At 37.2% G+C, this 15,602-nt stretch overlaps 1 protein-coding gene across 18 annotated transcripts in view; it reads right to left on the bottom strand.

The window, feature by feature from the left end:
* Positions 1-15,602, bottom strand: part of CCSER1 (coiled-coil serine rich protein 1) — a 1,212,324-nt gene that overhangs the window by 659,147 nt on the left and 537,575 nt on the right. The gene's annotated exons all lie outside the window — the stretch shown is intronic.

Consider the following 15,602-nt stretch of genomic DNA (forward strand, 5'->3'; position numbering starts at 1 on the left):
CTATTTGTTCCCCTGTTATAATTAAGTATTATTTCTCAAATGAATGGCCATGTTATAGGCTTTATGTATCTCTATATTTGGGCCTTATGCCTCCATGTACATTCAATCCATGACTATTACTCTATGTTAGAAACTCTCACAAATATTTAACCAAGACCTATCTACCAAGCTTCAATCCACAAATAAAACCACCTACTGAGCATGTACTCGGCATTGTCCTATAGACATTCCAACTCAAACTCCACCTCAACATCTTTTTCCTACCACAAAAATCATTTCTACTTATTTCTCCATTATCTCATTTCCTAAAATAAGCAGAAAAGCAGAAAAATACCCCATCCTCTCAGCTCATACTCACTATGAACCAAATCTGGTACCCAATTCTTTGATCTCTATTTCCAGGGTATTTCTTGGGACTCCCTCACTCCTTTTTGTTTCTTGTGGATTTATCATAGGTATCCACTGCTTATCTGACTTACTGCACTAAGTCTCTGAGTCAGTTCTGTCTGTCACTTTCCGTATCTGCCAGAGGTATTTTCCTAAATGGGAATTAATTACATCATTTCTTAATATAACAGCTAATCACTTCTTTCAAGAAAAAAAAAAGTCAAAAGTCTTTGGCATAGCATATGGTGCCTCTCATCCTCAGCTACTTGCTTATTTCTGGAGCATCAGTTTTTCATTCCCAGCTTCATACAACCTGTTCTCATTCCTACAGAACTGAGATGCAAAAAGTTGTTTCTTACCTCCTTTCTTTACACATGCACATCTCTGCATTAACACTGCCATCTACCCACTGCATCCCTCAATTCCCCACAATTTCTCATGATCTGGGAGGTATTTCAAACATTACTCCTTATTCCAGTAGGGAGCTTTCCCTTGTTAGCTGAGTTATGTTTCCCTTGAGGGGAGGGCATGCTCCACAGCATCTAAATCATACATCATTTCATACAATACTAACACTTCAAGTGTTTGCTTGTTTCCCAGCCTCATTAAACTAGTTTCTGCTCCCCACCCCCTAAGCAGATAGACTATTCATTAGCATATTACCAGCACCAAGCATTGTACACCTGAGATACTCAAATCCATGTCTGCCTCCCCTAAAATTACCCAATAAACAGTATAAATAGGAGAATTCTAACTTTTTCCATCCTATCTGAGCTGACAAGGAAGAAACATCTAATGGATTAGAGGAAAGAGTATCTTTTTTTTTTTTTTGTCTTTTTTTGGGCTGCTCCTGCGGCATATGGAGGTTCCCAGGCTAGGGGTCGAATTGGAGCTGTAGCCACTGGCCTACGCCAGAGCCACAGCAACTTGGGATCCGAGCCGGGTCTGCAACCTACACCACAGCTCACGGCAACGCCAGATCATTAACCCACTGATCAAGGCCAGGGATTGAACCCTCAACCTCATAGTTCCTAGTCGGATTCGTTAACCACTGCGCCACGACGGGAACTCCAAGAGTATCTTTTAATTGTGGGTCTCATGGTACTAATTCCTACTTCCTCTACTCAAAGCAATATGAAACACGTGATTCAAATTCACTACTATCTCCTTTCCTTTGCAGACAGGCAACTGACTGGGAGGTGCTAATTATCTCTGTTCCTTTTATTGCAAAGTAACTTATTTCTTCCCTAAATGATGGGCTTTCATGGGTAGAACTTATACTCATCATTTTAATATTTATTTTCTTAGATTCTAAATATTACATGTTACAGTGTTAATGGTGAAAAAGGCTTCGCTTGCTCCACAATACAAAGAAAAACTTAGCAGACTTCAAAGGTAGGTGAGGGAAAAAATCATGTCTCTAGAGACACTGAGGGGCAAAATTCTTGGCGCTTCAGTGAACACTCTCTGCGGCTCTGCCCAAGTTCATTGAGCACCATATGCATCGTTCTTGTGGAGGCGGATAACATCAGACTATAAATCTGATGACAAAAACTCTACTGTATTGATACTCCTATTTCCAAAGTCTTGTCTAATACCCACTTAAGAAAAACTAGGAGTTCCCATCGTGGCGCAGTGGTTAATGAATCCGACTAGGAACCATGAGGTTGCGGGTTCGGTCCCTGCCCTTGCTCAGTGGGTTGACGATCTGGCGTTGCCCTGAGCTGTGGTGTAGGTTGCAGACGCGGCTTGGATCTCGCGTTGCTGTAGTTCTGGCGCAGGCCGGTGGTTACAGCTCCGATTCGACCCCTAGCCTGGGAACCTCCATATGCCGGGGGAGTGGCCCAAGAAACAGCAAAAAAAAAAAAAAAAAAAAAAAAAAAGAAAAAGAAAAACTAATTCCCGGGGAGTTCCCATTGTGGCGCAGTGGTTTATCAATCCAACTAGGAACAATGAGGTTGCGGGTTCTATCCCTGACCTTGCTCAGTGGGTTAAAGACCCGGAATTGCCGTGAGCTGTGGCGTAGGTTGCAGACACGTCTCAGATCCTGAGTTGTTGTGGCTCTGGCGTGTACCTGCGGCTACAGCTCCGATTTGACCCTTAGCCTGGGAACCTCCATATACCACGGGAGCTGCCCTAGAAAAGACAAAAGGACAACAAAAAAAAAAAGAAAGAAAAAAGAAAAACTAACTCCCTTCATAAAATAATAATGCTATCACATTTTCTCTAGGATAAAAATACTGAAGTAGAGTTCAGGGCACAAAAGGTTACCTTTATTTACCTTTATTTCACCTTTCCTAAAGAGTAGATCCATATGAAAAGAAAAGGAGAAGAATTGGGCAGGGGAACAGAGGACTATGATTCATACCTGACAGACCCTCTGCAGCTAATGGAGAAGCTCCAGAGTCCAGACTGCCTGGGAGAGAAATCCCTTGTGCTGGGAAGAGGATTGGCTCTTAATCCACTCCCTGTTCAGCCATTGGTTGGGAGCTGCCTCAAGAACTAGATCTCAGCTGCTGTCAGTTATTCATTGCCGCAAACCATCCAGAGATGAGCTGACTTCAGCTGGGAAGGTAAGGCAAGCCCTAAAGGCGTAACAGTTGGAGGCTGTCCGCTAACCACAGGACTTGCAGCTGGGTAGTGAGGCCTTTACCGAAAGTGGATCAGCCCCCATCTGTCTCCATTGTTTTTTGTCAAATAATTATCAACAATATTTTGTATATTAATTATTTTTTGTTGATTAATTTTAAATGAAGATTTACCTATATCACAGCAAATAGGGACTATGAAGAAAGTTGATTTTCCAAAAACAGGCCCAATTTACACACTTCTCTGATTTCCTGGGAAGCTTTTTCAAGAAATCCCTAATCTCACAGCTTTAAATCAGGTAGGTGCTAATATATCATTTTCACTTATTGATGGAATCACACATTTTAAGAATTTATCAGATGTCATCAAAAGCCAATTTGTGAAAGCCTTCTCTATGAATGACTTTGGAGATAAATCCTAGTTACTTAGAATATTATTTTCAGTCGTTATGTGTACATGTGGCAAAATTCATAGAAGTTTCTGTAACACAATGAAAACTCGAACAACACTCTCAAGTGAAAGCTACTCTCAGGTGAATCAATAGTCCCTCAATTTTCCCATTATATTTGCAAAATTCTAGGATATATTTGATAGGATAATCTATTTAGTTAGAAATCCTTTTAATATGTAGAATTCACTGGATTTTAACATTCTCAGCTTTTAAAATCAGCTTATTCCACTTACCTCTAAACTAATGTAACCAGTTTAATTTTGTGCTTATTTAAATGCATATTATTTATGAAAATATATAATTGAATCATTATGGCATCCCCTGCTTCTCATTCAAGTAGATTTAATTTTATAACTAAAATTCAATTCTATATTTCCTAATTGAATACCTTTTCATAAATATGGAACTCATGGCATGGTAGATTAAAGCTGCCTACAAATCCTTTGCTGCTATTCCTGCCCTCTTCTTGGATCTGGGCTGGTCTTATGGCTGTGCCTGACCAGGGAAATGAATGGAAGTAATTCTATGTGACTTTCAGAGCTAAATTGGAAAAGACCTTTCAGCTTCTAAGATTGGCCTCTTAGAATGCTCCTCTCAGGTTCGTCCCTTGCAGAAAGAACAAATCAGTCACGCTGACAAGTACAAATGACATTATACTTCCACTGAGAGCTTCCTAAGGACACCCACCATCAACAGTTGGCCATGAGAGTAAGCCATCTTGCGTAGCTTTGCTGAGTAGAGTCTTTAGTCTTAATTTTTTAAAGTGAATATTTTGTGATTTAATTTATAATTTTGTGATTTAAGTTATATTTAGTGTAACTTTCAAATAGCTCATTTCATGCATAAAAGGAATATTGATTTATTCCTTTTTATATAACCTACTAGAGAATCAGAAATACAGATATAAAAATTCCTTAAAAAATATCTTATTCTACTACTTTTATTTTCTAAATCTGGAAAACTAGAGCCAGACACATGAATATTTGGGAAATTTGTCCCAAATTCAATTAGCTGACTCCCAAATTCAATTAGACTCATATAGCCTATAATTTATTTTTACCTGAATTAGAATTGCCTCATTGTTTAAAAGTTGTATGAACAGAAATCAAATGCCAAAAAATTAAAGGCAAGTGGAGTCTGTAAATCACCTTGAAAATGATCTTCTGCTGCAATTAGGAATGTATATTAAAGAATCAAATAATTTCCAAATCACAAACTGCCACATAATTCTTCAGGTAAAATTATGGACATAAATCTTGGCAACTAGTCACAAAAACATGTCAAAACTGGTATTGAATTATCATGACTCTCTATTTATAGACTTTTGGTTCTCTCTCTAGAGGGTTTTATGAATTACGAGCTGTTACCTCATTCTTGTAAATGAGAAGGTCAAGAGATTAAAAAAGAAAGGAAACAGACAATTCTACCAAAGTAAACAAGGACAGACTGTTATGAACAAGTGAGAAAAAAAAAAAAAAAAAGGAGAAGAAATAGGAATATAGTAGAAGAGAACAACAGGGCAGAGATTAGAAAACTGAGTATATAATATTGACAGTGTATTTTGCAGCTCTACTTAAACAACTGACCTCATGTAATTCTAATGTTAACTTGGCTTTGAAGTAGCAAGCTATCTGCCACACCTGAGTAGCTAGTGAAATGAATCAGTGCAGGCATATAGTCATCTAAACAGAACCATAAGAGGACCTGCGATTCAAACAATGAAAACAAAGTCAATGAAAACACCATTCTAAATTCTTTATTGTTTCAAATATTTAAAAAATATTTTATAAATTATTTCAGTATTAATAATTTCTACATGATGCTATATAATTTTTTACAAACATGCCATTGAAAAAATATTCAAGATTTGATTTTATAAAGTCACTGACTGACCTAAGAGACGAACTAACATCCCACTGATATACTATAATAGAGTGATTTTTCTAAATATTTTCCATAGAAATATAAACATTTAAAAAGGCATCGTAGGTGTTCAGAATCTGTTCAAAGTATCTTAGAAATGTATTCTAAACATATACATCAAATCAGTAAATAGCATTATCCCTTGACACAGTGATATACTGGCTATGATTTTTCAAGCAATTAAAGAAGAGAAGGAGTATCAGCATAATAGTTTCATTTGCAAGGTATTACTCTTAGGAAATCTTAAAACTTCTTGCTGATCCCCATTACTCAAGAAAATGACAGTGATACCTTATATTTTTATAAGGGCTTATAATTTATAAAACGTTTCTAGGCATAACATTTCTTTTTGCTGTTCAAATCTCTTTTGACCAGTTATTTAAACACATGGTACATTTCTGGGATAAGGAGGGGTTTATATGTAGAAATGAAGCAGAGAAGACAATTCTAGCAAAGGTCATATTAAAGGAAACCATTAACAATAATATCAAGACCACTAAGTTGTGTTCATTAGCCTCTCAACAAAATCCATAGTATTTTAATAATTTTTGGGTAGAGTTAAAAACGTTAGCCTCCACTGAGAAATTTGCTCAGATGTTAAAATAGTTCCATGAGACAATGGCCTTGCTTTTTCCAAATTGTTAGAGTCCACTTAAATTCACCTTCTTGTATCAATAAAAAAATACTGGGGTGCATAATTCTTCACAGTAAGTGGGCAGGGCAGAGCATGTAAACCTAAGTCATAATCCTTACAAAAAATATTCACTCAAAGTTTGCACTAGTCTGTTTTTTGTTTCATATGGTATTTTTGGTGAAAATTTAAATTTAAAAGACAAACATTTGTATTTCATTTTTCTTTTTTTTGTGTGTGTGTTCCATTTTCTAATGTCTTTCTTTTTTTTTTTTCCTAATGCCCCCTTAAAATGATAGTATTTTGCAGATAGAAGGATAAAAAGCAAATTTCTCAGGGTCATAATGAATTAGTTGACATGACAAAATAATTTCCTGCTCTCTTAAACCCACAGGTTTCACCAACATTAATTATGAACTACATTTAAGGCATAAATGTCTTCATAAACTCACCAAAGATGAGCTTTTTGTGTGAGAAAAACATAGAAAGTCGACAAGTGATAAAGTAATGCTAATTTGTCCCACTGTACTGGCTTGATATAAAATTCTTGGGGAAATAAATATCTTTAAGAGGTCTTAGGATTATCTGATGCCAGCAATTTTTTTTTTTCCCTCACAGAAGACAAGCACAGTTGTCATAGAATACTTGTTATTTCTTAAAGAAGGTAAGCAATTATTTGAGTGACCTTTCCCACAATGTAGACTATACGAGAAATAATAATAATAAAATCCACTAAAAACACCTGTTAAAAGTTCCTTTTTGTTGTGAAGGCATGCACACTTGCTTTTTATGTTTCAGGTAAGGAGCAGGAGGCATCTTTTAATATCCTGAATAAACTAAGAGAATTATGTTTAAACATAATCATGAACTTCAGTTTCTGGGAAGGAAAAGTAAAGACATCAAACGCATCCTATTCCTTACCTATAAGTGTGTATGTAATACAGTTGTTTCGTTGTTTAAAACACGATCTTGACTTAGTTTTGAGGCCGCGGCTAGAGGCCCCTCTTCAACAGCTGATTAGGTCCATACTCCAAACATTTCCTAGTTGGACCCTCACACTCCAGGGCCAGTATGCACCGGCCCCATGAGGCCAAACACCAGGTGACTAGGGCAGTCTCAATGTCCCAGAGCTCTTGAAATTATCCAAATTAGCTAATCCTCAGGGAAGGCTGGAAACCTCGCTAATCCCATCATGCTTGCTATATATAAAATGTGCCCTGTAGCTCCAGTCTGCTGTGACTTTGTCCCCAGAGGGCAGCAATCTCCTGCCACCCCGTCTGGCAGCCCTCTCTTATTTGGAGGTCTAAGTAACAAAGGCTTCTGACTCATCTGAGGGTTTCATCATCTGCCAGCTTTCACCATCAAAAGATCTTGAAACCTCATCAAACATAGCCCTGGCAGAAGCTGGCTATCAGTGGTGGGCATGCCTTTGCCATCCTCCAGGGACAAAGTCGCTGAGACAGCTCTTGGGCCCTGGACATTTATGCCATCTTCAGACAGAGGGGAAGGACACCGTGAATAATCCTGGGCACTGCTTGGCAATACATATATTGGTTTTTGTATAATTAAGGAAGAATAAAGCTCTTCTAGTTGTGTATGTTACTGAAGAGAATAAAAACTGGAAAAGAGAGACATCCCTAACATGAGCAGATCTCAAAAATGATAAAATCCCACTTAAGTGGTGCTGAATTGTGACAATGATAAACAATACAGAAATAAGTGATGCCGTAGGGATTTTTCCCCCCAAGACTTGTGGCATAATTATAGAATTCTGGGGAGGAGGAAATGCAGAGAGGGCCAATGCTGTGGTGCACAGGAACCATGGGTAACGTGACTGAATTGAAGCAATGCTTTCAGGCACCCTGGGAGGTCAGGAAACTCCACTGCCAAAAAGCAATGGACTTCAGCTGAAGCTACAGATCACAGCTTCAAAACATAAACCAGGATTAGTAAGGAAAGGAGTAAAAGGCATGCTTTGTTCTTCTTTTAGAGCACTCATGGATGAAAACAACACAGAGAAGTATCTTCAAATACTCCTTCTATGTACATTGTAAAGCAGGAGTCTTTAAGACGACATAGGTAGGATTTGGAAAAAGTAGCTTTTTCAACTTAGGAAGTAGATACAATTTTGTATGTGTGCTTATGTGTTGAATGCCTGCATGCTATGACCAACTGTATAATTAACTTCCATTATGAAACAGAATGTTTGTCTCAAACATTAAGAGGACTGGGAAGTTTTAGATGATTATTAAGCAACATTAAACTACCTTAAACAAAACTGTCATCTAATGTGAAAAAAAAATCACTTGGATCGATTGATGGTTTTCCCTTCCATCTCTTGTCACTCAGTTAAGGCAGAGAAGACTTGTGTTTGAGTCTTCGTTGTGTCCAGGTTAGCTGTGTGATCCTGAATAAATCAGTTACTAATAACAAAACTATGATTTGTTGAAATTCTGAAATAATCTAAATTCTTCACATACATCATCAGTGGATATGCACATTTTTACAAGGAAGGCATTTTTAACCATATTTTTCAGTGTTTTAACAACCTTCCTATGAACTAGAAAACAATTATTGCAGAAGCAAACCTAAGGCTGCATTAACACCAAGCCCAGGGTATCACAGCAGAGGTCTACACTACTGCTCAGAGTTCCAGGTTTTTCTTTTCACTTTATTTTTTTTTTCCATAAAATGGGGAGCATGCTATAGACATATATATTTTCCCACAATGAGAACTGTTCACGCATATATAAGAGGAAGAGCCACACTTAGGCTGTAGAGTTTAAAACGGCACCCAATGCTGTCCTGCCCCAATTTCCAGAATCTGTGAGTATGAAAAGATATCACGTTTGTGGTTATGTATGTTCTATGGTACAGTTAATGTTAAAATAGGGAGATTATCTATGTGGGCCTAATCTTGTCACATGAGTCCTAATGAGTCGCCTGAGGCAGAAGCTGGTGAAATGCAGAGCTTAATAAAGACCTGACTCACTACTGCTGCTTTGAGGATGGAGAGGGGCCTGTGAGAAGGGAGACCAGTAAGGAGAAGAGATGGGTCTCCAGCAAGGAAATGGGACTTCAAAACTCCAAGGCCAGGAAGTGAATTCTTCCAAGAACAGGAATAGCTGGAAGAAACCTCAGGCTCCACATGAGAAAGCAGCTGATCAGCACCTTAATTTCAGCCTAGTGAGACTCTACAAAAAACTTAAAAAGTGTTTAAGTGACCAAATCTATACAGATATCCCCCACTGTTCAAAAGTTTGCTTTAGGTCTCTTCACTTTTATAAGGACCTATATCAGTACCTGTTTTGCTAACCTAAGAGGATTTCACTTTTACTAAAAAAAGATAAAAAGTGAAAAAAAGGTTTAGCACTGGTTTTGTGGTGAGCTGTCACAGAGGTGGGCTGCACCCTGAGCAGTGAACCTGGCACCACCAAGCTCTTTTCCTGGGAATTACACCCAGATCTCAGCATCAAGCCACCATAGCTTTGAGCTGTGTCTGTTAGCATCTGTGCTTTATCTTGATTTATTGTGTGCATCTGTTACCAAGGTATGTGCAAATGTAATTGCTTCTTTGCTTAATGCCATTTAGGCTTATGAAAGCTTTCATAGGAATGCTCTATTTTTGAGTAAGGGGAGGAACCTTATCAATTTGTCCTATACTGATTGAAAACATATATATATATATGTATGTATGTATATATACACAGACAAACACATTAAGGTAGTAATATCAGAGAAATCTTTCTTGAGAAAGAAATATCATACTGGACTCTCAATGGTAAGAAGGAATTGGAAAATGATAAAAGAAAGGCAAGTGTTTTACAAGCAAATGCAGGACCATGAGAACTTCTGGAGGCAGAGGAAATCATTACAAGAGCCTGATGAGTAAGTATTTCAGTATAATGGTGTGATGAGGTATGCATTGGCAAAAAAGAGACAATGGAGAACCAAATCATAAAAGTCATTTATGTCATAATAATAAATCAAGCTTTATTCAGAAGGCTATGGTGTATCAATGAAGAATTTTAATTCATGAAAAGGTATGATCAGAATAAGTTTATGCAGCTTACTCTGGGTACACTATGAAGAATGTGCTGGATGGAACCAAGACTAGACATAGGAGGCTGTTTTAATAATCCAGGTAGAAAATCATCAGAACTTAAACTCTGGGGCTCTGGGAATAGATTTGAAAGCTATTTAGAAGGTGGACTCTATCCGATATTTGTGTAGTGGAAGGGAAAGATGAGAGAGTCAAAGATGACATTAAGTTTCTATTCATTGACAGAAAATGGCAGGTCAATGGCAGGTCTATTCAATGACTGTAGGTACAGCTCATATCTGTTAAGAGTAAATACAATTTTTGGTGGAAGAATTTAAGATGAAGAAAAGACTTTAAAGGTTTAATTTTAAGGTCCCTTTTAACATCCAGCTGAAGAAATATGGCATGCATTGGCTATGTGAGCGTGGGCTCAGAAGAGAGAGATCTGGTCTGGAAATGAAATTTGGAAATCACAAGTATATTAATGTAGTGGAAAGTCAATAAATGAGAGATAAGTGATTGTGAAGAAAACTGATACTGAACAAGTGGAAACTCAGGAGAGCATGCTGTCATAAGAGCCAAGGCAGAGAATACCTTTAAAAAAGACAACAGGTCCATGATGTTGGCTGCAACAAAGATGAAGGGGGCTTATCAAAAAACAGTCACTGTTGACTCTCACAAAGCGGTTTCCAGTGATATGTTAGAAGCAGAATCCAGATCACAGTGGGCTCAGGGCAACTTGAGGATGAAAGAGAAATAAGAAGTTACCAACTACATACCTGTCAAAAGACAAGCTCCTTCCAAGAAATAAACAATAATAGCTAATACAATTGAGATGGAGTGTGTGTGTATGTATTTAGATGGAAAGGCTTGAACAGGTTTAAAGAATGAGGAGAATGATTCAGTAAGAAGGGAGAAGTCAAAAACACATCTGGAAAATGGAATATCTGAGAGAGGAAAATCCTGCTAGGAAATACTAGCTTTTAGTAGGCAAGGTACCCATGAATAGAAGGAAATGAAATAATCTTTGGTTGATGGTGCTTCAGTGATAAAAATCCTTTTTCTAAACAACTTGAACCATGTAACAGACTTAAGAATTGGATGTGTCCCCTTAAAATTCATATGTTGAAATATTAACCCCCAGTACCTCGGCTTGTGACTGTATTTGAAATAGAGCCATTGCAGATGTAGTCCATTAAGATGAGAAAATACTGGAATAGGGTAAGTCCCCAGTGCAATATGACTGGAGTCTTTACAAAGAGGAGAGGTTTGGACACAGAGAAATGCACAGGGAAAGAACACAATGTGAAGACTGGAGTTATACTGTCACAAACCAAGAAACTGCCAATTCCCATGAGAGAAACCTGGGCTACATCCTTCCTTAGTGCCTTCAAAGAGCACAGTTCTGCCAATACTTCAATCTCAGAATTCTAACCTCCAGAACTCTGAAACATATTTCTGTGGTTTAAGCCACTCAGTTTGCAGTACTTTTTTACAGCAGCTCTAGGAAACTAATACACAGACATAATATAATTTTTGACTGTTACAACTTCTTACAGATGATTTGTGAGTAACCAAATTGACACATGACTTTTCAATAACTAATAAATGAGTAAATAAAAAGGACAGAAAAAAAGAGTACATAAATCATGACCCTTTTCTACTATATCCTTACCTTCAAATCTCTTGAAGTGCTTTTTCTTATGGGCTAATATGGACTTCTTAGAATATCTAACATAATAGTATTATTTATTCCTTTAAGTTACAAAGTACTCAGCTTTGCATCTTTGTCACTGATTCTTGAGCAAGTGAAAAGCTACAGGTGTCTACTTTGTTCGGTGTGTGTTGCAATAATTTTGCCTTTATGTCACACTCACCTGGCCATTCAGATGTACCCCAGAGCTTCTTGTCATGGCCTCTCACACAGATGCTAGGGAAGCCACCAACACACACTTAGAAGCACCATCACATACTAGCAACTGGACACTTATCAAAATACCTAGACAAATCGGCCTCATCAAATTCACTTTGCTAATCACTCATCAAGTACATGCAATTGTTCAAATTCTTTTTCACACACAATCAAAATATGCTAAGAAAAATATCACCTCCAGGTATAGGAGAAAACATAGATAAATATACCCTGATACACATCCCTCATCCTCTTCCATCCCAGCCCTGCTGGTTAAAAGAAAATATCTTTGAAGAGTGAAACTTAGCAGCCATACTACAGATACCCAGCGTTATAACTTTGAAATATGGAAGGCAACCTAAGGATATAATTAAATAATTACTATTAAATGATGGCAAATCTATTAAATGAAATACTATGCAATATTTAAAAAGATGGTTACAAAGTCTATGTGGTAACAAGGAAAATACATTTTTTCCATTTTTTTCTTAAATGGAATTCTAAATGAAATATATACTTATTACAAATATAAAAATACATAAAATTATGACCATCATTTTGTTAGGGTAGCAGGCTTTTGTGGATATAATTGTTTTAATTTTTAAATTTTCACTAATGTGCTAGCAATATTAAAGGTGCTATACAGATTATATGTGAGTAACTGAGTTGACATATGACTTTTCAATAATAAATGAGGAAATAAAAAGGGTAGAAAAAAGAGTACATAAATCATGACCCTTTTCTACTATATCTCTTACCCTCAAATCTCTTCAAGTGTTTATTCTTATGGGTTAATAGGTGCTTATTAGAATATTAGAAAAAATATATGAAAACTGAAATATTTATTCAAACATACTAGCAATCATGGAACCTACTGAATCTATGGCACAAGTGGTATAGTCTCAGAGTAAAATTGTGTTCAAAAGAAAATATTTAAACCCCCCCCCCAAAATTCACAAGACCTAGAGACCTTTGTTTGTATATCTTGACCTGCATGACCAGAACACATAGTTCACAAAAATAATTTTCAGTATGACTACTCTTTTCTGTCAATTTTTCTGATACACTTCAGCTGCTCTCCTGTGTCCTACAGCCCTTGCTTAGAATCCGCATGACCTGCCCAGCTTCCCTTCTGCTTCTGCATGGAAAAAAATCTTGAGACTGTACCTGATAGAGAAGAACGAGGGTAGGGAGGAAAAGAACTTAGGTAGTTAAAACCAATTTTTTTTTTTTTTTAGAGAATAGGCAAAAGGTAATTTTCAGAAACATTTTTACATAAATACCCTCCAGCCCCACACAATTAAAACCACGTGAATATTTACTAGACACCAAAAACGTGGAGTAAAAAGGCTAAATTACAAACACCTACAGGGAAAGAATGGCATCTTTGAATCCTTTTGATACTAAGTACTCTTTACACATAGGAAAGCAATAAGCATTTTGATAATTAAGCCTAAGAAGGTGTACAAAATGCATTACTGTAAATCTACTAAAAGTTTAAGATTATAAAGAAAATAGCAACTTACAGAGGTGTGTAATTTTAACGTACAGTCTTAAATGGCATTGGACTGAGATTTACTTAGCAATTTATTGTAAAGGTGAGTGGTGCCTTATTTCTGTCAATAATTGTCAAGTTACTTTGCTTGGAAACAGAAATTGTAATTCATGAGGTCTTTATTCTGAACTTGTCACATTGAGAGATTTGCACTTTAATGGTATTATACATCTTTGAAAGTAAGAGACCTTTCTGTTCATTTTGACTATGAATTTAAATGTGATTTCTGTACTTCTGTTGCTACTCTAATTTGGTCCAGCTGTGCAAAGTCTAACATCATAAGAGAACCAGTCAAGTCACATTATAAAAAGAAAACTATGTATTGATGGAAGCCAATACTAGAGTACATAGGTAGCAAGCCTGATGGATGGTTCTCAACTGGGGGTGAATAAAGATTTTACCTAGATCATCTGGGAAATACTTCAAAGTCTTCTGTTCCCCATTTCACCCCTCCTCCAACTGGAGGTGTTTGAATGCATCATTTTTCATCTTTCTAATCTCATTCTTTGGAACATACTCTTATTGAAAATCAATTGAATTAATGAATGATTACCAGAATATATAAAACAAGCATATACATTTATGGTAACTAGTATAACTTTGCTACTGGAAGCACAATGTGCCGTAAATTGTTCTCATACGGCAAATACTTTCCATTTTCCAGGATGATGGCAGAAAAGACATGATTTTATGAATTATTCAGAGTTAGTTGTATATAAAATCATGAGCAGTATGGGCAAGGTTAAATGCTTGTTCACTAATATATAGAAAACTGGCATTAGAGAAAAGCTCTCGAAATTGGAATTACTGTTGGCTTAGTCTTCTGCACAAATTCTCTGGATGATCAAACTGGATTATTTCTACTTTTCCTAAAGCAAATGTAACAACAAAGAACATTTTGCGATTCCTGACCTATACTTTAATTAATGAGATTCTTGAAAGACGAACCATCCCTGTAAAAGCCACATTCTCATTCTTCATTTACAATTTAGCTGCTATGAATAAATAATAACTGTTCCCTCTTCCTGCTTCTGAAAGCTGGTTTCCATTCTAACCACTAGTCACTTAATTAAAATTGCTCTTATCAATGTTAAGTAGAAATATGTATTTCAAATCAACTCTGAGGTATCCCACAGCCACAGCAACTCAGGATCTGAGCAACATCTGTGACCTGCAACACAACACCAGATCTTTAACTCACTGAGTGAGGCCAGGGGTGGAACCCACATCCTCAGAGAGACATGGAGGGGGAGGGGGAGCCCTAAAGCCACTGAGCCACAAAAGGAACTCCAAGTAGAAATATTCTTTTAGTCGTCAGTATGGTCTATGCTCTAGATTTGATAATAGAAAATCCCTTGTTTGACTATCTCTTTCTCCTGGACTCCTCCAATAGTGCTTTGTCTTGTTATATAGTTTGGATACTTCATAAACTTTTAAATACTTTTTTCTTTTCACCTATTCCTTAAAAGTTAATTTTTCCTCGGTGTCTTCTAAAGACCTTTCAATTTCCTCTTATTTATTTATTTATTTTTGTCTTTTGTTTTTTTAGGGCTGCACCCACGGCATATGGGTTCCCGGGCTAGGGGTTGAATTGGAGTTGTAGCCACTGGCCTACACCACAGCCACCGCAATGCCAGATCCGAGCCGCGTCTGCAACCTACACCCCAGCTCACAACAAGCCTGGATCCTTAACCCACTGAGCAAGCCCAGAGATGGAACCCACAACCTCATGGTTCCTAGTCAGATTCATTTCTGCTGTACCACAATGGGAACTTCTCCAATTTCCTCTTAAATATTTCACCTCAACAACTTCTTTTAACTACCTATAAACTAACACTTCAATACTCACCATTCTATCTCTTGAAATCTTGTATCAAATTTTTCAAATCTAAAATCTTCACGTTGGAGAGCAACATTTTTTTTTTGTCTTTTTTTTTTTTTTTTTTTGGTATTTCTTGGGCCACTCCCGCGGCATATGGAGGTTCCCAGGCTAGGGGTTGAATCGGAGCTGTAGCCACCGGCCTACGCCAGAGCCACAGCAATGCAGGATCCAGGCCATCAGGCCGCGTCTGCAACCTACACCACAGCTCACGGCAACGCCGGATCCTTAAC

The sequence above is a fragment of the Sus scrofa genome, chromosome 8 (assembly GCF_054392235.1).
Source record: "Sus scrofa isolate SSC_HxYL_T2T_F1_AM1 chromosome 8, Sscrofa_HxYL_maternal_Yorkshire_Landrace_v2.0, whole genome shotgun sequence".
Classification (NCBI taxonomy): Eukaryota; Metazoa; Chordata; class Mammalia; order Artiodactyla; family Suidae; genus Sus; species Sus scrofa.